Genomic DNA, 26,438 nt, shown 5'->3' with positions numbered 1-26,438 from the left:
CCTGATCCTGTTGGATAACCTTAGCACTGTTGTGTTGCATGTGTGTTGGGGGCAGGGAGATGATTTTGGAATCTGAAATCAGTTGTGGTCCATGAATCTTCTGAGTATTATTTTTTAAAGATTTTATTTATTTATTTGAAAGAGAGAAAGAGCATGTGTGTGCGAGCAGGGGGAGGACTCCTATGTGCTGAGAGCAGAGCCTGTACACAGGCTCTGTCTCACCACCCTGAGATCATAACCTGAGCCGAAACCAAGATTCGAACGCCGAGCCACCCAGGTGCCCCTCTGAGTATTATTTTTATTTCTGAGTACACTTTCACTTGTAGAGTGACCTCTTTGACCTGCTTCCATAATACAGAAAGGAATGATTACCAATCAAACCACTGCATTCTGTAGATTCAGAAACTGGCTAGTAATGGAAACATCCAACCACTGACCTGTTCAGCCTCCTGTCAAAATGGTTTCCTTTCCCCTTAGACCAACCTCCTAGTATCCTCCTTCCTAAATGACTTCATTCTGCATATATTCCCATGGCTAGTCTGATTCACAATTCAAGAGAATAGAAATCCAAGCTTGACTCAGATGCCAAGAACGTATTTATAAGAAGAATGTATTTCTGTATTTTTAGTCTCCCTGAATAGAATTTCTCTAGAAAAGATGTTAAAATTCACGCATCATGTGAAGTTGACAGGGTGTGGCCTAGACTTGGCCCTCTTCTAATACTACTGAGAGTTTTGGAACAAATGCTTTTGCTAAGCCATTTTGTATGAGTAAATGTTTTATTTTGGCATAAAGAAACAGTGACCCATTGCTGTGTTAATAGTTAAACTCCTTCCAGAAACTCTCGCTATGACAGACTGGTGTTTCTCCTTTATCAGAGAGACTCAGAGGTCAGTTTTCTGTATGACTTTTCCTCTCCTTCACAAACACACCATGAATCTATAGGTCTTAAAACCTTCATCCTCCTCTTTGGTAATTACCTACTTATCTCTTGGGAGGATCTCCAGTTTTCCTTTCCAGGTAAATCTGTGTTATTTATTTGTAGACTCATACCCACAAAGAAATTATTTTTGAATATTTTTCTATATATTTGATTCTCAGATTATATTTTCCACTAAAACTTAAGTCAAAGCATTTCCTTCAAATGACTTGATCACTGGAAGATATTTTGAATTTGAAAAAAGATTGTCCTACAACTCTACCAAATTTTCCCTGAAAGATTTTTCTTCTCTTGGTTTACCTGGAAAAGTATGCTGAAGACAAGGTTCAAGAACTTCAAAAATTCCCCCAGGGGGCTTTACCTCTGTGCATTTGGTGTGGCCATAAGGAAGAAAGGACAGAGACTACCACTACCACCTCCAGCATGGAGGGCCCTGGGTGAGAAGGAGAATGAATATATGAGTATCAGAAAATGAAGTAGAACATTGGTGTAGGAGATAAGAGTCATACCTCCAATAGAAATTACCAGTTAGGTCGGATTTTTAGTGTTCAGTTTTTATATGATGGTATTTATTTTTCTGTTTGGTACTGGTGGCTATTGCTAGTACCTTTTGTTTTCCTAGCAATTTTAGAATTTGTCTTCTTTAGGACATAGTGAAAAATTACATGTGCAGTAATGAAGCCAAATTGCATTTTTTTTTTTTTCAGGCTCACCTCATCTTGCATAGAGCCTCAGGGAAAGAGAACCAACTCAAATTAAACTAGTTAAATTTTAGAAAGTACCTACTTTTTCAAATGCCTCAGAACTTTGGAATAGTTTGTTCTTTCATAATAACGTCAGAGGTATTTAATGGCAAAGTAAAGAGACCTGGAGGTGTTGACTTGGGCTTTATTTAATCTTGTTGATTTTAAATTTTGTTTGTCTTCAGCAATCTAATTCTCTAGATAAAATGAGGCTCACATTTTATGCAGTAAGACTGACAGTCTCCAAATGCAAAATGTTCCCTCAACACACTAAGTAAATAGAATTTCTCTGAGTCACTAGAAGTTGAGTTTTGTAGATTTTCCCCTCTCGCTTTGTTGTAGGCAGGTGAGCTGCAAATGTCAATGGCCAGAACATGTTCAATAAATACATGCTTAATTTTTATTGATGATTCCATATTCTTGAATCATTAACTTTTCATAGAGAAAGTAGCTATCTTTCAGGTTGGCCCCATTGAGACCTACAATTATGTTTCTTTAGTTATCAAAATACAGTTTCACAGGGATTTCTTTGAAAATAAGTTAGATCTTACAGTTTCTCATTTCCTCAGATGATTTTGCTTGCTAAGTGGTTTTTTTAGATCAACGTCATGGTGGCTCTGCAGATGGTTCAAGGCTTCATCACATGTATTACTTGTAGTATTCATTTCTTTAAAAATGGACATTGGAAAACTTTATTCATTTACTTTCTGTTTTCGGACCTTATATTTGCTTCAGAGCAAATATCATTGGCATCTTATTAAAAGTAGTAGTATACTTTCCATTAATTCTTTTCCTAATTTTTCTTCCCAGTGGCCCGGAAAAGTAACCATGGAACATTTTTAGACAAAATGGCCCACAGAAGAAATACATTTGAAAAAATTAGCTTCCGGTCAGATTTTATAGTCTTAACAGCTGGGAACTTTTAGCCAGGTATAGCTCTGTGTTAAGGTGAGAAGTCTAACTTTCTTGTAATTTAGGCTTAAGTGACGATCTTATTTCTGCATGTAGTTCCTATGTCATGTTTTGTTTGCATGGTATACTTTGATTTCTCCCTCATCATGAAGTGAGCTCTTCACCCTCATGCCGTTTTCTACTGCTCTACAGTTGATCCTTCCACCCGCCATGACCTCAGGACACACTGTTTATATATCCATGTGGCCTTCGCCATGGTATGTTGTGATTTACCTGTTTAGATAAGATATCCATAGCACTTGCTTGTATCTATATTAGAGCGCTTATCACAGTAGGTTATAATTATTTGTTTGAGTATCTGTCTCCCTAAATGAGCTCTGAGCTTCTAGTGATAGCAACCACACTTAGATTTTTAGCTCTAGGCTTAGTACTACATGGCAAGTACTCAGTTCATTTTTTTAAAATAAATGATTGTTTATAATGATAGCCAACATTTGCTAACCAGTTTGGTAAATACTTTGAATAACAGTGACTTAAAAAGTAAGCGCCAGCACTCTTAGAGATTAGAAGTTTTCTCAGGCACATAAGGTGGATGGTCTTTTTAGGAGCCATTGGTTGAGAAAATACATAATAATCAAAATTTACCAAGAGTTTTATAATAGTTGAAACATAGTTGAATTTTATAAACCATGATACTGTATTCTGTAGACATTTGAAACACACGTATATAAATGTGTATAATACTTGTCTCTCTACTGACAGTCCTTGTTGGACATTTAGATTTAAGTACTTACAATACTTCTGTGCCCACCCCACCCCCAGGGCTGGCTGAAGCCACTGATACAAGTATTATTTAACACTCATGAGGTCTGCCCTGAGGCAAACTCCCCAGTTTGCCTAGGACCATCCCAGCTTATGCCTGTTGTTCTGGTAGAATTATTCATAGCGTCCCCTTTTGCTCTCAGAATTGCCTTGATTTGGACAATAAAGTATATAGTCACTCTACCTTTTAGGCAGAGATTTTATTGCATTTGCTTTCTCTTGACCCAGGAAAATTATACATAAAAGAGAAAGTTCGAAACATGTTATTATTTCCATCTCTGCAGATTTTAGGAGCTATTTCAAAGAATTTATTTACAATATATTCTTTCGACAGTACACTCTTGCCATAACCTAATTCCCAAAAGTATGTATTTTATTTAAATGAATCTGTGTACTCTATGTACACTCCACATCTCCCCTCCCCCCAACCCTGTCTTTTTCTCCTCTTTTCCTCTTACTCTCTCTTCCCCTGCTGAAACAAATTGTCCACTAATCTTAACTAGTTAAACTGGTTTCAAATGATCTCTTACTCCATACCAGTGTCTAGAATGCTGTGTTCCATGTTTGAATTTCACCTACTTTTCACTAAAGAGACTCTTAAGCTTACTACGTCTTCCTCCAATACCTGTTCCTAACCACAAGCAGGAGACTTGCAGTGATTTTCTTTCCAAGGGCCTCTACTTTGTTTTCTGAAAATACTACTTCTACACTTTACTGCCCACCCACCACGTAGACACAGAGTGGGCTTTTACATGCTTCCCAAGGGTAGACAGTATCATGGGTATGCTTGGGTACCGATCGTGGGAGAACTCAACCTCCTGAACTCTGGATCTCATCCACATTAGACCTTTAAGCAACACCCTCTCCCCCCAAAGCTACCCGCCTTCTCCCCAAGGGCCTGGCTGTCCTGGGTGAGGCTATTGCCCGTGTCTTGCCTCTGGTCCTGTCCTCCCTCCTCTGGCGTTAGGGGGCCTCATTTGAGGTCCTCAGCCTGTAGTGAGTAGAAGTGACCTCCACAGTTCTCTCTGCTCTGCGGCCAGTGTCACTGCTTCTCCAGATGCCTCTTGCCATTTCCTACTGATCCAAGTCATTAGGTCCCCAAATGTCAGTTTGTTTGGGCCGCCGTAACAAAATACCACAGACTGGGTTATTTATGAACACCAGAGATTTAGTTCTCCCAGCGCTGGAGGCTGGAGATCAGGGTACCGTCTTGGCAAGGGGAGAGCCCTCTTCTGGGTTGCGGACTCGTCCTGTATCCTCACTTGGTAGGAGCGGCTCAGGAGCTCTGTGGGGTCCCTCTTCACTAATCCTATTCTCGTGGGTGCTACCCTCATGACCTAATAATCCCCTCCCAAAGACACCACCTCCTGATACCGTCACATTGGGCCTTTGTAAGCCAACGTGTGAATTTGGAGGACACAAAAATTCAGACCTTAGCATCAAAAGAAGCTGCCAGCTCCGTTAAGTTTTCAGCCTTATTTCTTGATTTCTTAGATGAAGTGCTCTGGACAAGGTGGAAGATATTTAAGTGATACCACTGAAGGTCATGTTCTAAGGAGTATCCCAAAGTTTGTATAACCTGGACCCCAACTGTTTCCAGCAGTTTTCCCAGAGACTGAGGAAGTCTTTTGTCTTCCCTGTTTTAGGGGGAGTTTTTATTCTGGAACCTGAAAATCAGCCAAGTGTTCCTTCACCTGGAGCACCATGGGGACTAACCTAATGTCCCAGATTTCTCAGGGTGGGGGGTACGAAAGAGTCTCCCGTCTCTGAATGTGTTATAATTATTTTGTATACAATTTAAATTCTATGAACTGTGAGTACTTAATAATTATATTTCAGCATGTTAGCATATGTGATTGTTTGCATGTTGGCTGTTTTAACATGTACATTCCTCTAGCATAGATACATCTAGGTAGGAACTTAAACTTTTTTTTATGACTGTGGTTAATTCTAAAAGTGTACGTGATGCCCATCGATTGATTTACATTGTTAATCTTGCACTGATTGTCTTTTCTTAAATATCACAAAAATGGCATTGAATTCGGCTAATACCGGCTTTCCCAGGAAAAATAAAATCAACTTTTACAGCTGGAAATAATTTAGTCCTTGGCACTGAGCTCCTTAACTTTCTATCTTGGGAAAAATGCTCTTTTTGATCCAACAGTTCATTGCAAAAATGGTTCAGGCTTCTGTTTACATGATGAAAAAAGAAAATAAATTATATTATTTTATTGGGAAACTGGGACTAAAATGGCTTCAAAGTAACTTGGAAATTCCAAAACTTCTTGAAGTATTTCATTTCCTTCAGAAGAAAATGCAGGTCTTATGTTCTCATCAGATTATGTTTGTTTTCTGTCTTCTTCCAAATTCTCTTAATGAAATTGATTTCTCTTGTTATTAGCTTATCCTTACATTAAAGTTTTCTCCCTAGACGTTATTCATTGGCTTCTTCAAGTCTTTTAAATGATGACTTATCGACTTAAAATAGGGTGGTTACTACTGGCTGTTTGAGTGATATGCAGTAAATTTACAGGTGCTACGTTTTACGCTTTCTAAAAAGCTGAGGAGTGATTTAGCAGAAAGATGATAAGCAAAAGTGATCTTACTTATTAAAAACAAAACAAAACAGGGATGCCTGGGTGGCTCGGTTGGTTAAGTGTCTGCCTTCGGCTCAGGTCATGATCCTGGAGTCCTGGGATTGAGCCCCACCTTGGGTTCCTTGTTCAGTGGGAAGCTTGCTTTTCCCTTTGCCTGCTGCTCCCCCTGCTTGTGCCCTCTCTCTCCGACAAATAAATAAATAAAATCTTTAAAAAACAAACAAAAAAACCTTAAGTGGAAAAAATCACATTAAAAAAAAAATAGAATACTGTATCCATTAAAATAAATAAGGACAGCCAACCAGTCTATAACAACCCACCACTATATATGTCTCTTATCATGGCCTGTTAAAGAATAACATGCAAGAAATAAGTGAAAAGCTGTGATTCTGTGCTAAATACTGGGTCGAGTGGAAGAGTGATAGTGCGGGACTCAATGGTGGGGTAATAGAGTGCTTATTGGAAGTCCTCAAACCAGCAATCCATGACTTGGAACACTTGAGGGCAAATGGCCTTTAGGGAAATAAACATATTCTTAATTGTAATCTATCTTGAGCTGTGTTGTTTAGTATTAGGTTACTATTTTAAATAATTAAAAAAAAATGTTATGAGCAATCATTATCAATATTTTTCAGATAAATTTACATATCATCAATTCCAATAAATAGGTTGCATCTGGGATTTTCCTTATGAAAACAACAATATAAAATGTAGCCAGTGCACCATAGAGATTCACTAACCCCTTTCGTGTAACCTACTGATAGTCTAACACACCCTTAGCATTACTTATCATTCTTACAGGTTACTTCCCAAAATGCAGGATTCTTTCTCAGAAACTTTCAGGAATACGTTATCGCCCACAAAACAAAATCCAAATACTGAGTTGTTGTTCAAGGGGATTGAGTTTCAGTTTTGCAAAATGAAAAAGTTCTAGAGATGCCACCCAACATTGTAAGTATACTTAGCACTACTGAATTGTACCCTTAGCAATGGTTAAGATAGTAAATTTTAGGTTATGGGCTTTATACTATTGAAAAAATGCCTGATACTCAAGGGCAGTTATAACCTGGCCCCACAACTGTCTTCCTAGCTTCATGTTTTGTTGATCCATTCAACAGATCTCTTCAAGCACCTGTTCTATGCCAGAAACGTATGAAGCACAGCAATGAACAAGCCAGGCATAGCCCCACACGCAAAATTTACGATAAAATATTGCTACAGTGGGAGGGGATACTGTATGTATTCTTGTTCCTTAGGCTTTGGCCATAATCTTTAGTATTCTCCATATATACTTCTCCTTATGTACTTTTACAGCTTTACGATACTCTTAAGTCCTAAACGCCCTCTTGGCTTTCAACTCTTCTCTCAATTCTCATGCTTCCTGGGCCTATTAAGACATCTTTCCACGTGACCCAACGATGAAGCTCTTCCTTTGACTGTCTTATTGTGTTGTGTCATTTAGCTTTCCTTGTGCCCCTGGCCTGGCCCCGTGGTTGGTGCAGTGTTTTGCATGGAAACAGACACAGAAGAAGGTGTGGTAAATTAAGTGACACTATTAAAATATCTTAAATTCTTTCCTTAGTACAGACCAACTACATTGTTTTCATTTGTATTTGTATCTGTTTTCTATTTAATTTTTAATTTTATATTCCTACATCAATTTCTGTTTTCTTTATAGTATTTATCTGTCTCTGCAGGCTCAGTGGCATACCACCTCGTGCCGTATATGCCTCATTATGAGGATCGGGTGTACTTAGATCACATTCTTACGAAGGAGCTGCGAGCAGAGCAAGGATGTAACCTTGAGTCATGAATGCGGGTCACTGCCTTTCTATGCTGTGTTCTGTCACCAGCATCATCTCCTGAGCTAATGGTGCCATTCTGTGGGATTTTATTTTATCACTTGGCATTTAGCAATACACACTTTCCCCATGGATATTGAATGTGTAATTAACTTCTGTTGTGTCCTCTTCATTTATTCGCTAAACGTTCCATGACCTTCTTCTCGGAGGAAACTGTGGTGAGGATGCCCATGTGCATGGCCTTGTAGGCTGTGAAGCAGCAGCAGAAAGCAGCTCGGATTTGGAGTCTTTGCATCGTGGCTCACACCCAGAGGGCTCAGAACAGATGGGTGAGGGCCAGTGTCTCCATTCTCCAGAGCCAGTGTAGACATCTGATTTGGATTAAATATTTTCAGTTATGTCCTTTTTAAAAATTTTTCAGCTTTATTGAGGTATAACTTACATATAAAATTGTAAGATATTTAAAGTGCATACCGTTGTGATTTAATTACAAATATAAATTGTGAGAGGGTTCTTCCTATTTAGATATCGTGTGTGTGTGTGTATGTGTGTGTGTGTGTGAACGTGTGTGAACTTTTAAGCTCTACTCTCTTAGCTAATTTCAGTTATGTCCCTTTTTTATTCACTGACCTTTGGAAGGGAGAGTGCCTAACAAAAACTTCACAAAGTTATTAAAACATGCTGGAACTGTAGCTTTTTGGGTTTAAATTGGCAAGAGTTGGGGAAAGTAAAAGGTACTTTGGTTTACCTGAAAGGAGCTTTGATCAGCTGAAAGCAACTAGCCCTGCCTTTGGGGGAACCGTAGGATTCTAGTGGAGTTTTCATGACTGTGGTTTCTTAGGCTGGCCCAGAGGGCTGTGTTTTGCTTTGTTTTTATAGTTTTGAATTGTGGTAAACAACATGCAATTTACCAGCTTCACGTTTTTTAAGTGTACAGTCGAGTAGCAGTAAATATATTTACATTGTTGTGCACAGATCTCTAGAACTTTTTCATCTTGCAAAACGGAAACTCTGTACCCATTAAATAGTAACTCTCCGTTCTCCCATCCCCCTCCTGGCCCCTTGCAACTACCATTCTCCTTTGTCCTATACCTCATATCAGTGGAATTTTACAGTATTTGTCTTTTTGGGACTGGCCGATTTCTTCTCACTATAAGGACCTCAAGATTCGTTCATGTCATATGCAAGATTCTGTTTCTTTTTAAGAATAAATAGTGTTCCATTGTATGTGTGTATCCTATTCAGCTCTTCCTTGTGGATGGATACTTGGGTTGCTTCCACCTCTTGGCCATTGGAATAATACTGCTATGAACATGGTATGCAAATATCCCTTTGAGAGCCTGCTTTCAGTCTTTTGGGTATATATCCAGAAGTAGGATTATTGGATCATATAATTCTATTTTTAATTTTTTGAGACTCTACCACTCTGTTTTCCAAAGCAGCTGTACCATTTTACATTCCCACCATCAGTGCACAAGGGTTCCAATTTCTCCACATGCTCACCAACATTTGTTATTTTCTGTTTTCTTTCTTTATTTATTTTTATAGTAGCCATCCTAATGGATATGAGATGATCACACATCGTGGGTTTTGATTTGCATTTCTCTAATAAATGGTGATGTTAAGCATCTTTTCCTTGTGCTTGTTAGCTACTTCTATACCATCTTTGGAGAAATGTTTTATGGTTCTATGTCCATTTTTTAATTGGGTTATTGAGGTTTTTTGTTCTTGAGTTGTAGATCTTTATTCTGGATATTAACTCCTTATCAGATACATGATTTGCAAGTATTTTCTCCCATTCCATAGTTTACCTTTTCACTCTGTGGATCGATAGGACTGGCTTTAATTTAACATCTGATGCCATAATTTGTGCAGGAATTCTCTTTGGCTGGTCTGCTGATGTATAGCCAGGAATTTCTCCTACCCGGATAAGTACTGACCATTCATTCCTGTTCCGTGTTATGGTTATCCAACGTCCATTAAACCACTAACAATAATAAGGACGATATTTTGATACTTTCCTATATACTAAAGTGTAAAGTAAAAAACAACAACAACAACAAAAAAAACTTAACATATTTCTTGTTGTGACTGTAAAATAGGGTAATCTGATTTAAGGTCTCCATAAACTGAACGAGGGTTGAAGGGAGAGGTGCAGAGAGACTGTTTTGTTCTAAGTCTGGTGTGCCTGACCCTGAGTTTGTGAAGTAGGATGTCTGGTCTGTATTGTGTAGCCTCATCCATGGTACCTAAGAAAATAAAAGCTTTATCAGTAGGGACAATCTCAAGGTTACTTGGCATTACATGGGGATGGAGCCTGTTTCTATAAATCTTCAAGGGAATGACATACTAAGTAACCAGGATAGAATCCAGGGAAAATGTTTGCCTTTCTTTTTAAGGAAATATGTGCATTCTGTGGTTTCTGCAGAACCTTTCATCTCAGGGAATATCAATGTGTTCACAAGTTATATATAGTCATCTTCTCCATTAAAATGCAGCTAGCTCTTGGGTGACTGTAGGAATAGCTGTGAAAATATCTAGGGCATCCATTCTTAGATGCTTCCTAAGTACTCACAGAGAAAGCAAATAATCATTAATGATGGTGGCATATCTTAATAAATTGATGTTGGTTTGGGTGAATATTAATGTTATTTTTAATTGCCAGTGTTGAATCTTTCCTAAATTAGTGTCATCATATCAAAGAAAGCCCACTCAATAGTTGAATATTTAAGATATGAGCTTTACTGAGTTTTTAAAAAAAATTTAAATGGTATTTTCATTATTGAGAAACACATGAAATAAAGTGAAGTGTCAAGAATACCTTTGGGAATTTTATAGTGTTTTAAATTTAAGCACTTCATTTCCATCATAAGTCTAACACCAGTACTAAAGTCCAAAGCCTCCAATGCTCAACAGTTCTTGTTTGGAATTGCAAAATTATAATTGATATTTAATTTTGAAGAAGGTTATTAAAGAGCATGGTGCTGCATTGTTGCTTTCTTTTATTACTTTGTTTTTTAGTGTTCTCTGCTGACAGTAAAACTCATATTCCGTTTGTCTAAAGAGCCATAAAGCTGGAATTTCCTAAGAGCACTGGATGTAATGATTATGGCAAAATTCCAGAATTTTCCAGTGGGGAACAGGCTTTTATTCTTTTTTAAACTGTCAAGCTGTTGGCAAAAGCAAACACTCTAGGTAAATGACTAAGCAAATGGTTTCTGAGACATGCTCCGGTCCTTTAACGGGATCCATGAGAAACATCTGGCTAAGTGACTGCACACCATTTGTGGCCATGCATATCAAAGATTAATCACCAAGGATTCTGACTAATTCCAGCCACTACCTCTTAATGAATGCCAAATGTGAACCCATCAGCCTTTTTTCATATGACATCAGTAGTATTTGAATGGAGCAGTTGTCTGGTGCTCTACGCAGTAATATGATTAATTCTACAGAGGGGATTTTGGGTTCCAACTTGTCCCAACAGTGTACTCAGTATGCAAAGTGAGATTTCAACAGTGTGTTTATCAGTAACAGTATTCTCAGCCTTGCAATTCATCATTTGTTATATTCTAGCTTTAAGTTCCTGTCAGATTTACTCTGTACTATGTATACATCTTGATGAAGAAGGATTGGAGAAGAATATTCTAAGCTCATTAATGATCTTGAAGAACCCAGCACAGGGAGGGTTAAAATCAGTGTCTAGGGGTGCCTGGGTGGCTCAGTGGGTTGAGCGTCCAACTCTTGCTTTTGGCTCAGGTCCATGATCTCAGGGTCCTGGGATCGAGGCCCACATTGGGCTCTGATTGTCCCGTTCCCGCTGCTCCTTTGCCTCCCTTCCTCTCTGTCTCTCTGTCTCTCTCTCTCAAATAAATAAATATTTTAAAAATCGGTGTCTAATCCAAATCCATAAATGAGAGACTGGTTAAAGCAACTGGAATATATCCACACAGGCTATCCAGTGGGACAGGGAGGAGAGCTCTGTCCTCTGTCACCCAGGACCCAAGGTTAATAGAGGCCTCACCTTCTTGACACGGCTTCCAAGGTTGCTGTAGGTGTGGACCTTCAGCCAGCAGATGGGAAAAGAGGGAGCATGAATAGAGGAATTTGTTATGGGCCAGACAGGGAAGTGACGATATAGTCACCTGATTGAGACTCAATCTCATAGTGTATCTAATTGCAAGAGCGGCTGGGGAATGTAGTCTCGCTGTGTGCCAAGACAAAGAAGAAACAGGATTAAACACCAGCTACCCAGTTTCTGCTACATAAGTGATGGAAGCTAGGCAGAAGAGCAGAATGGAAGCTTTTCATTGTATAAGACAGTGCAGGTGTGCGTGTGTATAATTTGAACAATGAGGCTATATGACCTATTAAAAAAAACACATTTTTTCAGAAAAAGTGAAGTTGTTGTCTGTCTAATGCTGAGTGCCCCAATCCTAATTATCAGTCATGTACTCCAGAGAATGTTGTTCTTTATTATGGCTTGCACGCATGGTCTAATTCCTTTTGAACTAAACTGGTTCCAGAATCAGGGAGAACCTATCTGTGACCTGGGTTCATTTCAATTTGGGGATTTTTTTTTTCCTCCTCTCATCTCAGCAGGTCCCCTGAAGAAGAATGATTGTGTGATCAGCTGACAAGAAAGAAGTTAGCCTTGCCTGTATTTAACCAGAGGAAAGCATCTGACCATATCCCTAGTAAAGTCATGTAAGGACCCCCTCTCAACTCTGGTCTAGGAAATGGCAGACTATAACATCTGTTAGCTTCATATGGTCACATATGAAACTCAGGCATTACAATCCTAACTCCCCTGCTCCAATGTCTTCAGAGCTTCCTATCGCTTATTATTTCAAGATCCGAACTTCTTAGCCTATCGGGTAAGATTCTGATCTGACATTAGCCTGGGTTTCCAACTTTACATCTTGCCAATTCCTTTGAGTTTCCATATGACTGAAATCAGAGTTTCTCAATGATATTCCACAGCACATTTCTCCAGGAGACATTATCAGATGTGCAGTAGATAAAAAGTACTACGTGAACAAATACATTTGTGAAACATTAGAGTGCATACCACGTTCTCTCTTGGGGGTGTATACATATTAAAGGCTCTGAGAAGCTCTTCAGTGGCTTAGACTTTAATTCTGCTCATCGTGGAATTTACCAAACTCATCTGAACACAGAAAATATATTGTGCACTCCACCTAAGAGTCCTTGAGCACATCGATACACAGAACATTAAGTCATAAGCTGTTGCTCTAGTCTAGTGTCAGCCAGTGTGATTGCCATCAGCCACGTGGGACTACTGACACACTTGACGTGTGTCTCGTATTTCTATTGGGGCTGCTCAGCAGGGCTGCTCTAGGATCCTCACTAATTCTTTCCTGATTGCTCTATGCAGAATAGATAATTTCTTCCAACATACTCTCACTTTGTGTCTTTTCTCAGTGTATCATAAATATTTGCTTATGTTTCTTATGCATCAGCTAAATGGTTTTTTTCCTTGATTATTCATTCTGGGGATTCCAGTGTCTCATACAGCACCTGATCTATAATGTTGTGATTGGGTTTACTGCATCTCCTCTTTCCTCTCTGCATGTTTAAAAAAAATTTTTTTAAGTATTTCAATTTTTAATTTTACCCTTAAAATGTTTAAATGTATTTACAATTTAAAGTATAAAGCCAATAAGCATCTTATTCTTAGAAGACCACTCATCTCCCATTTCTAGTACCATTTTTAGGTCTACTTTTTCTTATATCTTCCAAATAAATTATTCTATTGTTATTATTCCTGTTCTAAACAATTGATTAAACAATATTTCAGTACTTTTTTAAAACATGGGTCTCTGAGTGGTAGACTAAAGCTTTGCCTAAAAATATCTTTAATTCTTAAGTGGTAGTTTCTCCAGTTATGGAGTTATAAATCATTTTCTTCCAGTTCACTCACCATCTTTTCAAACTAAATCAGAAGTCAGTACTTAACCCAAATATAAGGGCTTTTTTTTTTTTAATTGAATGGCAATATTCACCATTTCAAGTACAATTTAGTTATTTGGTTTAATCTGCCTGCTCTTTTTTCATGACATTTGTTCTTTTCTCGTGTTTTTGCTGCCTCCTTTTATGACTTTAATATTGTGAGTGTATTTATCTTACAGGTTCTCTTTGATATTTCTAGTGTCAGAATTTCGTGAGGGGGTCTCATCCTGCTGTTTGTTGGTCCAGCTAACTCTCGCCCAGGATGTGTTGTTTTCTCATTTGGTTTTGCATGTACTGTGAGCTTAACCAGTTACGATCTGCTGTGCCCTGGGATGGGGTATATTCATATGCGATGTTTTGTATTTGCCTCTGCAAGCACCCAGTAGTATTTCTGGGAGTTATTGGAACGTACACATCAGTTTAAATGTGAACAAGCCTAAGGGGGGGAGAGATCCATAGACATAAATTTTAAGAGATTTTTTTCCCCATTTATTCTTGTCTTCCTCTATGATTGAGGGAGAATTCCTGTTTTACCGTGGGAATACCCCTCTGTGGTCCCATTGTTAGAGATAGATTTCAGCTCTAACTCATGTCTCGAGCTCTGCCAGTCCTCACTTTCGTGACATGGAAGCCCGACTTGTCAGATGCCGAGGACCAACCCAGTGGCAACCTAGTTACCTCTTCCACCCATGTCTAGTTTTGGGTGCAAATTTTCCTTCTTTTCCTCTAATTCGTAGCTATTTATTTCAAAGAATATTTGTTATAGCAAAACTATCTTCGGGTTTTATAAGAAGTGGGTTTACAGGCTCATTATTCGGCTGTGCTGCCATAATCAAGGTTTAAGACATGTTGAATGAGTAAGTGGACGTATGAGTGAAGCATCAAATCATTCAGGCAGAGAGAGCAAAGCAAATAAGTAAGACAGGCAGGAAAGCACAACTTGTCTACAAATACGCTGTCCAACTTGGGAGCCATTAGCTCTCTAGGGCTGTTGAGGACTTGAGTGTGGATGGTGAAATAAGACACTGAAGTTATAAAGTACCAACTAGATTTTGAAGACTTGGAATAAAAAAGAATGTAAAGGCGCAGAGGATCATAGGGGAAGGGAGGGAAGACTAAGAAGTCAGAGAGGGAGACAAAGCATGAGAGACTCTTAACTATAGGAAACAAACGGAGGGTTGCCTGAGAGGCGGTAGGTGGGAGAAAAGGGTCACTGGGTGATGGGTATTAAGGAGGGCACATGATGTGATGAACACTGGGTGTTATATGCAACTGATGAATCCCTGAACTCTACCTCTGAAACTAATGATGTACCATATATTGACTAATTGAATTAAAATTAAAAAATGTAAAGTCTGAATTTTTATGTTGACAGTATATTGAGATGATATTTTTGATAATTGAATAAATATTAAAATTTTATTTTTTAAAGAATATGGCTACTAGAAAAATTTAAATTTCATTTGTGACTCCCCGATTTCTGTTGGTCAGCACTAGAGTACCTGCTATGTACACAATAAATACCAATTGAATAAGGAAGGTATTTAGTACAAATTGTCTCTCTTTATTCCTAAACGTGGTATATAAATGATGAGACTTATGATATGTACAAATACTTTCCCATAATGGATCGATCACCGACCAGATTTTCCCAGCTGAGGGAGTGTGAGGTGAGGGAATAAAATACAGTTCACTGTAGTGCAGCAGATTTAGGCGGAAGGTAGTTGGAGAAAATGAGTTTGGATAAATGCTTTTGACAGTCACTTGAGTAGAAAAACACTCCTGCCTTCAGTAATCGTCTTCCATGGTTTTGTCATGCTTCAGACATTTCGGTGCTGTAGAAAAGTTTTGACACGATATATAATGAAAAGCACTTGAGGAAAGGAATCTCAAAAATGCAATTAAAAACTTTCTCAATTTGATCCGTACTTTTTCTCCAACATTTTAGCCAATCTGCTTCCCTAAATTGGCTTTCATTCATTCATTGTTTGGGTGTACAGAATGAGAAAGAGGGTGCTAGAATTCAGAAAACACCCAACAATGAAAGTACTTGTTTCATACCGGGATTTTTATACTTGCTTGGTCACTGAATGGTATTTTGCCTTTAGGTTGAGAAATGAGCTGTCACTGGCAAAGTCAGACAACCAGCTTCCAAAGGCATCAGCTCATTCTCATTGTATGTAGCCACTTCTTTTTTTTTCTTTTTTTTTTTATTATGATATGTTAGTCACCATACAGTACATCATTAGCTTTTGATGTAGCGTATGTAGCCATTTAGCCGGTGATGTGACTTTCTTAAGGGTGTTTTGCCTTTGTTACTGTATATATTCTACAATAACCCCTCCGACAAAGTCCGTATGGTCTGTTTCTAAGTGGGGGTGGGGGAGGTAACCTCATGAAAGAGTATAAAGCTACAAGATCTGAGGCTCCCAGAGAGCTGTTGTCCCAGTGCAAAGGATCATAAGCCTTGGTTCCAAATTGTGTACCAGCTGACTGTCCCCAGAGACCATTTCTGCCTCTGTAAAGAAGGCTTTCTTTCTCATTGCCCCTTATTCTCTTAACTTGGCACCGTATCTTAGCACGTGCGCTGGGCCTCCAGTTGCAGTCCCTGCAGCTGCTGTCCTCGGACTCTGCTCAGATGAAGAGCAGAGCATGAGTTGCAATGCAAATTCTCGGTTGTTCACTGGTTGCAGAGGGATTGGTTAGCAAGCCGTAGAGCCCAGCTAAGGTCTCATGTTTTCCCTTTTGGGTTCTGCCACAAAAGTTTACTTCATTTACAGTTTCTCCCATGTGTGGACTGTTGGTGTGGGGCACCAGGGGCCGATGGGCTTTGGCATGGAGTGTTACTGATGGCCTGATTCCCACATGTGGGGCTTTTACCTGTAACAATGGGACACATCTGTTCCCCTAGCGGCCTGTGTTGCAGACCAAATGGGCCAAGTGATTAAAGCATCTGAAAATGGAAAGTGCAGATATCTTTGAAGTGGAATTATCTGTAACTTTTATCACATGTCCTCTTGATTCCATCCATATGTGTAGCGTTCCAGTTCACAGGCAAGGAATTGTCCATTTATCCCCATTGTTAGCCAGACGTAGAAGTCCTAAAAACCAAGCAGAGGGCCAGGTTTGGTGACTTATGTCTCTTATCTTCCATTACCTTTATACCCCTTAGATTCTGATGTCGCTCAGTGGTGTTTGTGAGCGAGATAGCGGTGCTTCACTGGAGCATGCAGGCGAACTTGAGAGGGTGAGGAAGTGTTTTATCCACTCGGTACAGCTGAACCACCATGCGTGTCTGTTTGCATGGGTCTAGTCTAGGCAGAATCTCTTCCTCAACACTCCCTGGCTCTTCCTCCATAATCTAATCAATGGAATAGCTGAGATCACAAGGAGCTTCTGAAAAGAAACCACATCACGAAATGACCCGCACTCTAGCTTTAGCTTGACTATAATTGTCCCACTGAGCCGAGTAGGTAGGAATTGTATGGTTGGCCATGGTTCATAGGGTTTGCCATATGCTCCTGACTGTTGAGAAGGATTGGGGTGGAGATGCCCGCAACCTCTTGGTCCCCAGGCAGGAGGAAGCAGCATTACAAACACACCAAACAAGAAGTGTTTTCTAGAACCAGGACATTTAGGAACTTACCTCTGGGAGAATTCGAAAACTTCCCTGAGCCGAAACTCCATGGCTCCAATGGCAGAGATCAGGTTGGATCCCAGCCCCCATTTGGCCCTCAGCCTAGTGCTCTCATGCCAACGCCTTGACCTCGGAGCGTGGAGTTACATCGCATGTGCATATAGCTTACCCAGATGAAACTCTTATTTACTGGGGGCTTGCGGAGGGGAAAGAAGAAAAACATATCTGTAAATATTCCCACTGACCAAATAGTTTTTTTCTGGGGGGGCCTATACCATAGGGAGCAGAGCAGTTAAGCCTAACACAGAGAAGCCTACAACATGTATGTATGAAAGATTTTAAGGAAATTTTCTTGCCATTGACCAATAAGACATAATAAAATGAAAACAAAACAACAAGCCAAAAAAATCTCCAGTGGCCAAAGAGAAAAGAGTGTTTTGTGGATAAATGAGCTGAATAATGAAGGGTCTAGAGTTCAAGGGATGAAGTTGCCACGCAGGTGGTATGGTCTACACAAACCAACCCTTTATATTGTACTTTGTGGGTGATTCAAGGAGTCTGCCAGGCACATTTTGCCTTACAGGCTGAATGTAGAGCTTAACCATAAAATGCCAAGCTATTCCAGTTATGTATTTAAAGCTCTCTTCTCTATCAACTTGTGAGGGTCTATCGAGGACCAAATCAATAACCTTGCTACTGGGACTTTCCATAATTGACATACCTGTTGTTCAGAAAACCATTTGCATTGGTTAACATTAAAGACATGTGAAAAAGTCATTTGCTCTTACCAGACTTGGAAATGTGAAAAGGTCTTCATATGCATTTTCAGATGGCAGACATTACATAGTCAGTTTATAAACAGATGCTGGCGAATAAGGAAGGTGGGGGGTGGGAGAGGTGTGATGGTAATGATGATGAGAATTTAGCACATATTTCTAATCCCCAACACAGCTCACTTGAGGAGTCACCTTAAAATACTGTATCTTCTCAGATTTTCTTACCATAAAATTTCCACTACATTGAAAGCGATATGATTGATGATTTTCTTTATCTAATAAGAACTAAATATAGTCTTCCAGTCAAAGACTATTATAAAGCACAATAGTGAAGTGTCTTTTTTGTACCTGGAAAAAATAATGTTAAGTCAATTACAGACAACTAGAAAGGTGTCAGCCACAAATACCTAAAATTATTTTCTTGATAACTACAAGCTATTTCACATTTGACACATATCTTTTCATTCAAGACCATTGATTTTATTTACATTCTGAGATCCAAGGGTTTGTGTCTGTAAACAAGATTAAAATATTAATGTCGTCTATACAGAGCCAGAAGTTATGTTTTAGGAAATCTGAACTCATTTTATTCATTCCAGTGTATTTCTCCTAACATGATTTGTATAAAGTCATTTTATTATATATTTCTTTGCTGTTAGGTTGCCTTCAAAGGATTTTTTTGTAACTCCAGAGACAAATAGGAAAAAAAACCAGCAGTGTTAGACTACCAGGACAACCCCTAGGACAAAAGACCTGTGCAACATTTCAGTGACTTTACTACCCTTTCCACTTTATTTCTTTGAGTCAACAAATAATGGGGTCACTAGTTTTAGCGGCAGTTTTGCCACTTCTTTTAAGGGTTTTTTTTTTTTTTTTTTTAGATTTTATTTATTTGTCAGAGAGAGAGAGAGAGAGCACAAGCAGGGGGAGCAGCAGGCAGAGGGAGAAACAGGCTCCCTGGTGAGCAAGGAGCTGATGCAGGACTCGATCCCAGGACCCTGGGATCCTGACCTGAGCCAAAGGCAGACGCTTAACCAACTGAGCCACCCAGGCGTCCCAGTTTTGCTACTTTTAAAAAGATGTATGCATAAGTACAAATGCAGACTGCATCTTTTCTTCCCCCAAATCCTTTTGTGATTACATCGGCAGGCAGAGGACAGCTGGGAACCCTTTCTGGGCACTCGCCTCTCTGCACCACCTGTCTCTGGAACCCATGTGCAGCAGCCAGCCCTTGAGATGATAGGGAGGGGCCAGGGTGGCAGAAAGCTTAGAGTAGCAAAGACTTAGAGGAAGGTGGGTAAGGCCGGGGGTGTTACTGACTCTTTAGGATACAAAAAATGCACAGGCACCCGGCGCGGGGAGGGGGGGGGTAACCCAGGCTACGGGGCTCTGAGAGCCAGGGTGAGTTGTTGCACTTTATTCAGGAGGCAACAAAGAGACGCTGAGGCTTTCCAAGCAGGGAGGAGATGGTGTGGTGTATTTAGACTCTGTGTAAAGTGGTTGAGGGGGCGAAGTTAAGAAGGCTGATTAGACCAGGAGAAGTGTAACCGAAGAGGAGACCATTGCGAGTTCATGCATGAACATCCTTTCTGAACCACACCGGTGACAGTGGGCGTGAAAAGGAAAGGGTGCATTCAAGACACGGAACTTAGGACTTGGCAGCTTGGAGGGACTAGATTGATGTTTAAAGGAGACAAGCTGGGGCTCACGTCCTTGCTCCTTCTATCCCCACTTCCATGTCTGCTAAACATAGTCCCCGTTTGTAGTTAGGAAATTCAAATGCCTATAGCAAACGGGATAGTACATTTAAGTGTATATAAGCCTTCAACATTATATAAATTGTTATTATTGGCTGTGAGGTTTATGGAGGATTAAAAAAAGAGCCTAAAATTCGCACACAGATGTTTGTAGCAGCTTTATTCATAGTTGCCCAAACTTGGAAGCAAGCAAAATGTCCTTCAGTCGGTGAATAGGTAGATAAATCGTGGTCCATCCAGACAGTGCGATATTATTCAGCACTAACAAGAAATGTGCTATCAAGCCCCAAAAAGGCATGGAGGACATTTAAGTGCACATTGCTACGTGATGAAGGACATCTGAAAAGGTGCCACATTGTATGATTCCAACTATATGATATTCTAGAAAAGGCAAAGAGCTAAAACTATGGAGACAGTGCACAGATCAGTGGTGACCAAGGGTTTAGAGAGAGGGAGGATGAACAGGCAGGCAGAGCACGGAGAATTTTTGAGGGCAGTGGAACGACTCCGTAGGATACCGTGGTGATCGCTGCATGTCATTCCTCATGTATTTGTCCAAACCTGTCGAATGTACCACACCAAGAGGGAGCTGTCATGTGAACTGTGGGCTTGTGGACTCTGGGTGATTGTGATGAATCAGCGGAGGTTTGTCCTTTGTTACGGAAGGTACCGCTGTGTGTGTGGGGTTGATGTTGGAGGAGGCTGGGGGTGTAGGGAGAACCAATGTGGGAAGCCTCTGCACTTCCCACTTAGTTTTGCTGTGAACCTAAAACTGCTTTAAAAACTAAATCCTATTAGGAAAAAAAGTCTAAGATGATTTCAGGATCTTAAACCTTCTTGACTAAAATAATAGCATTGCCCTTCACAGAAGGAGTGTGGGGAAAAGAAGCTGGTTTCTGAGAAAGATGATAAATTCCAGCTGAGGTATTTTAAGTCCAGGGGCTTGAATAACAACCACGCGGAGATGTCCAGCAAGCAAACGGAATGCAGAACTAGATTGTCCTGGTGCGGGGTCATGAAGCGCAACGGTCGAGAAAGAATTCTCGAGATGTTATGTGGTGCAACTTCCTAAGTTTATTTAAGTAGCCCGGGGACAGGACCCGTGGGCAAAAAGAGCTGCACGTTTGCTGCATGAAGCTGGTGGTTATATGCTTAGTGCTCAAGGGGGAGGGCATGTGCAGGGCGTATTAGACCATAAATATTTCTTCGAATTTCTACACGTAGAACTACTTTCACAAAATTTCTCTGGTGCTTATCATTCAGTTCGCTATTAACTATTGGTAAGATATACAGGCAGTCATGAGACCCTTTAAGAATATAGCAACCAGTGTGTGTTTGATCCTTATCAGAGCTGTGCAGGCTATAGGTCAGCCTTCTGGGCTAAAGGGGAACATTTCTCTGCTTCTAGCCCTCATCGATCCTAGACTTGGCATTCCTATGGTACTTACAGTTTGGGAAACATGTCTGCATACGTTGACTTTTTTCCCTTAGTATCGCACACATGGGATGAAGCGATCAACTAGATGATTTCTAAGATTTTTTTTTAATTGTGAGATTTTTGTGGAAAAAATCTAGGAACTCAGAGATGGAGAGGAGAAGCAAGACAAGTGCAGGGATAGGAAAAGCAGCACAGAGAGATTCAAGTGGAAGTGGGTCGTCAGCCAGCTGCAGGGATGTTGAGCGGGGTGAAAACTGAGAAATATCCAAATGATGTGGAAATTAGGTTATGTTCTCTCCCTTGAGAAGCCTGTCGATTCAAGGGGTGAGGATGGAAACACATTGTAAAGGCTGAGCACACAGGTGTCAGGGATGTTGGCAGGGAAGGCTGCAAGCAGAAAGCCATGGACTGAGGGATGAGATGGTCAGCAAAAGGCCGTTTTACAGTGGGGAGACCTTGACAGGAACAGGGGAGTGACCAGTGGAGAGGTCACATTAACAGTGTTGAAATAAAGAAAAGTAGAATTAAACAGTCAGATATTTCTCTCTAGGCTGAGCGTTGGAGAAAAAGGAACACTTCCTCAGAACCTAGAGTGAAAAGCGAGCAGGTGCCTGTAGGTATACATATTTTGATATGAGGAAGATGACAACATCAACAGGTTAGAAGAGCCTCTCTTGGGGATGCAATTGGCATCAATCCAAAAGGACTTCTGATACTGGCTCTGTGACCTTAGGCAAGGTACGTAGCCTCTAGGGACCCCCAGCTTCCTCACTGGCAGATGAGATACTTTTTTTTTTTTTTTAAGATTTTGTTTATTTGAGTTAGAGAGCCCTGAGATGGAAGGAGAGGGAAAAGCAGTCTCCCTGTGAGCAGGGAGCCTGATGTGAGGCTCGATCCCAGGACGCTGGGATCATGACCTGAGCTGAAGGCAGATGCCCAATCGATTGAGCCACCCGGACACCCCTGAAATTTCTTATTATGGAAGTTTTCAAATATACTACAAATAAAGACAACCCATGTTACCATTACAGGGTTTCAAAAATTAGCAAAATTGTACTAATATTGTATCATCTGTCCACCACACGCTTTTGTGAGGTGGAAGTGTGGTGGAATATTTTATTGCCCATCTCAGTCATCAGATAATTTTACCTATAATTACTTCAATATGGATCTCTGGCTACTAAGTGCATTTTGAGACACATACAACCACCATGAGATTATTGCACTTAAGAAAATTAAACATTCCTTAGTCTCCTTAGGCACACAGTATTCCCTGGAAAATACATACTCCAATTTCCTAGCTGTCTCAAAATGAGTGTTTTTTTCAGTTGTTTTTTTGTTTTGTTTTGTTTCGTTTTGTTTTGGCTTTTTTTTTTTTTTCCAGTCAAGATTCAGAGAAGGGCCAGTGGTGGCCTTCGGGTTCCTAGGAGTCATGAAAATGAGGTGAGGTGAGGAGTATGAATGCACCGAGCCCAGGGCTGGCACGTGACAGCGTGCAACACTTTTTCCCTTTCTTTACCTCTCCCTCTTCTGGGCAGCATATTGACCATTGAAATGGGAGTCAGAGGCATAAGATCCACAGTGAGGGCACAAGATCCCCCTTATGGTGGCAATGGTGAGATATCAGGGACTGGACCAGCCAGGAAAGGTTTAGAGGCAGAAGATGGTGGACAAAATGCCTCCTATCCTAAGATGCTGTTGATGCCAAAAGAATAATAGCCATTCCGTGTTTACTCTGTGGTTGGCATTGTTCTAAGTACTTTTGTATGTGTTAGCTCCTTTATTCCGCACAGCAACCCTATGAGTTAGGTGATGCTATTCTCCATGTTATGATGAGAAAACGGAGGCACAGAGAAGGTAAGTGACTTGCCTAAAGTTACCAGCTCGTGAAAATGTTGGAGCTAGGACTCAAAGCCAACAAATCTGTCGTTAGAGACCAACTGCTTAAGCACTTCTCTCTATTGCCACCTCTAAGTCAAATGAAAGATTTAAATCTACATACAGATACAAAGACCCTGTAACATCTGGAGTCAGGAGACATCATATGACATCAAATGTCCAAGGAGAGAGTCTGACCAATTCTCCCAAGAAAGCAGGAGGTACAGAAACAGGTATTGCAAGAGGAATGGAGCTGGATTTTCAAGGATGAGGAGGAGAAAAGTGGGAGATGTGGGCTGAGAAAGTAAGGTGTTGCACAGGAGTCATTTATAAAGGCGGTCTTTAGGAGGAAGAAGAGCAGAGCATAAGCAAAGTTTGTAGATTGCTCTCTGCTTTCCCTCTCATCATTCTTGCTTCTAGCAACCACTTTCACGAGCTTTGTCTTTGAAGATCCAGTGTATTCTCCTTCTGAAGTTATATCATTTAAAAAAAAAAATTGGAGGGGGAGTGGTTAGCTCAACAAAGCGTTTACACTATCAGAGCCTCTTCTTAACATCACCCTTAGATTTATTAGGAAAAAATAAACTTTTCCCCCAATGGGAAGGCACACCCGGGTTCTTTATTGTCCGGTGATTTGCTTCTGTATGTGTTTTTAATGCATCTGTGTAATCAACAACCAGCTGGATTCCCAGCAGCTGTCGCAGCTCAGCAGTGGCTCAGACGCCCCAGGATTCCCTTTAAATGAAAAAGAACCCAGAAACTCTAACTATCTTGTGACATTTTTCATATGTTGTTAGAAATGTTTTAAATGTTGACTGTACAATGCTGCAAACAGCAAGGACTTCCATTTCTTTAAAAAAAAATTATCCCCCCCACCCCGGAGTTTCTACTATAGTGCTTAGCAGGGAGCAGTGCAGGAGTGCCTCAATTAGCTGTGGCTGTGAATTGTTTGCAGACAAAAATAACAGAAATGTACCTGTCCCCACACAATTTCCTTTAAATATAACGTTGGTATGTTTGTGACAAGCAGTTAAAGGTTGTTTAGGTTCTTTAGTAAAGAAGTAAGGCATCGTTTACATATAAAAAGAAAAAGCTGGAACACCTTTTCCTATATATATATATGTATACATAGTCTCCATTTTTCCTGTGAATCTTTGCATGTGGCTGAGATGGCGCACACACACAAACTCAAAATACTGTGATATTACAATGCAAGAGGAGAGAGGGCAGAAAGCCAATTTATTTCCCCATTGATACCCAGCAATTACATTTAGGGACGCAGACATTGAAGTCCCGTGGCTTCTCAACCAGTTTCTCCTGGTGAACCCACCACGTCAGGACCAGAAGCCCCACTCCTGATGGGGGAGGGGGGGATGGGCAGGCCTGGGGGCTTCTTTGCAGGTCCCTTCCAGGCAGTTCTCCAGGAGAAGTAGCTGCCTTGGGAGCTCTTCTATTTCTTTGTCGGGCCCCATGTTATGATTCGAATGTGGATTTTTGAAAGAAAAGATCCCTTACTTCACAGTAACTCCGATATGATTGGCAGTGATTCGTGAAAAAGTAATTTCTAAAAGGAGTAGCTCTATTCAAAAAGGAACAGGGTTAACGGAAATGCAGCTGTAACCTGAGAATATGAAATCTTGGAGTTCAATTTAATATCAAGAATGTTCTTTGTTCTTCAGAACTACCAAGTACATCCCTTGATAAGCTTCCAAAATTCCTTTCACTCTGAGGAGATTTTTGTGCATGTGAATCTGAAAGTTAGTATCGTATGTCCTAATATGGAATTGATAACTACTGAGTGAATGGAAGTCACTTATATTCTAATTTATCACAAGTGATCTACTTGTGTGATGATTTAAAAATTTGTGTTGAATGCAGTGAAGAGAAATAGTGAGGAAAGAAGGAGACAAATATTCACGGAGCGTCTCGGCAGTGTGCCAAGTCCTTCTACATAAATGATGCCATTTAATCCTTACAACTTGTGCTCTTCATGGTGTCGCCCGGATCTGTCACATAGTAGTAACATGACAGAGCTAAAATGGGAATCAAATCTATTTGACTTCAAAGCTTATTTATGAGTTACTTAGGCATGTCCTGACAGGGAGATATCCAGGATAGGATGTTATAGCTTTTGTTTTTCTCAGAACAAGTAAGTAAATAAATCTGATGTTCTAACATCTGTGTTTCTGAGAAGAAAAATATGGAGTGGGTATAGATCATTCCGTTCAAATCGGTGGAGAAGTTTCTGATGAACCTTTACTAATAACAACCCGTCCTCCCATTGGCCATGATGTCCTGTTATGATGTGGTTTTATTTTTTTTTTTAAAGATTTTATTTGTTTATTTGACAGAGAGAGGGAGAGAGAGCGTACAAGCAAGGGGAGCAGGCAGAGGGAGAAGCAGGCTCTCCGCTGAGCAAGGAGCCCTATGTAGGGCTCCATCCCAGGACCCTGGGATCATGATCTGAGCCAAAGGCAGATGCTCAACCGACTGAGCCACCCAGGTGCCCTCTGATGTGGTTTTAAAGCAAATGCTCATTTTTCTCTTTTTCTTTCAAATTAGTCTGAATGAGGTAGAAGTGGCACCGAGTCCATGGCTTTCAGAGTTATGGTGGGGAAAAAAGCCCAAGGAAAATAGCTTGCTCTTTGGTGACTACTTATGTTTTACTATTACACAAATTCTTTAATATTTAAGACTTTTCATTGTTGGGGAGAAGAGAGTAACACCAGAATTCTGTTTAGTACTGTAGTACTGGTGATTAGGAATGCCGGTATTTCATGGAAATAAGGGTTTGAGAATACTCTGAGATAAAAAATATTCCATCATTTTGCATATTATTTAAGTAGCTTTGGTATTCCCCTTAGATCCAAGCAGGAGGACCCCATACTTTAGAAAACCTTGTTTTGGTGTTTTTCCAGCCATACCCTCTCCATAATGCAAGAGAAGGGCCACACCACACTAGAAAGCCCAGGACCCCAGAACTGCTTTCCAGTGTCCAACAGCTCTTTTTCTTAGGTCCATCTTCCAGAAGCTAGACCATGCTGTCTCTGGGGCCAAAAGAGCAGCTATTTGTGGGCAGGTGTTACTGGAACTTGGATACATGGGCTGGCTGTCCATACCTGCTCAGACCTGCTCAGGAAGCCCATCAAGATCAGGGACAGCT

The 26,438-nt window shown here is 40.3% G+C and overlaps 1 protein-coding gene across 1 annotated transcript in view; it reads left to right on the top strand.

Annotated features, from left to right (window-relative positions):
• RNF150 (ring finger protein 150) overlaps window positions 1-26,438 on the top strand; it is a 261,612-nt gene that overhangs the window by 90,689 nt on the left and 144,485 nt on the right. The window lies entirely within an intron of this gene.

Source organism: Ursus americanus, chromosome 13, assembly GCF_024610735.1.
Source record: "Ursus americanus isolate L20-20 chromosome 13, mUrsAme1.1.p, whole genome shotgun sequence".
NCBI classification, from domain to species: Eukaryota; Metazoa; Chordata; class Mammalia; order Carnivora; family Ursidae; genus Ursus; species Ursus americanus.
This window is presented reverse-complemented; position numbering and strand designations above follow the sequence as displayed.